We start from the raw sequence: 436 nt of genomic DNA, 5'->3' as shown, positions 1-436 counted from the left end.
CTCTCTCAATCTCTCTCTCTCTCTCTCTTTTTACACATTGTTAACGAGCCTTTGTCCCTGCTATAACCGGTTGAGCTCTGATGAGGCCCTGTTATTGCCAATAACTTTTAATATAGAAAAAGAGTAGGAAAAATCGGAGGTTTAAAAAATCCCTGTTATTACCGGATTCCTGTTATTACCGGGCCTGTTATATATGGTTTCCACTGTATATAGACATTTTGAAGAGTTGGGATTGTTGGGAAAATCTACTCATAAAAGGAAAGTTTCTCATTTTGTAAACTTGTACTTCAAAGGATCTTATAAACTCAGACTCATTGATTCTTTTTCTTATTTTGATGGAAAATTATTTACTGCTATTGTTATAATGTTCTGCTTGCATTTTATGGTTGATTTGAATCTGTGTAGTGCATTATTATTACATGTAATATTCTTAAGT

This window comes from Aplysia californica, unplaced genomic scaffold (assembly GCF_000002075.1).
Source record: "Aplysia californica isolate F4 #8 unplaced genomic scaffold, AplCal3.0 scaffold01060, whole genome shotgun sequence".
NCBI classification, from domain to species: Eukaryota; Metazoa; Mollusca; class Gastropoda; order Aplysiida; family Aplysiidae; genus Aplysia; species Aplysia californica.
The sequence above is the reverse complement of the archived record's forward strand: the minus strand, read 5'-3'. Positions refer to the sequence as shown.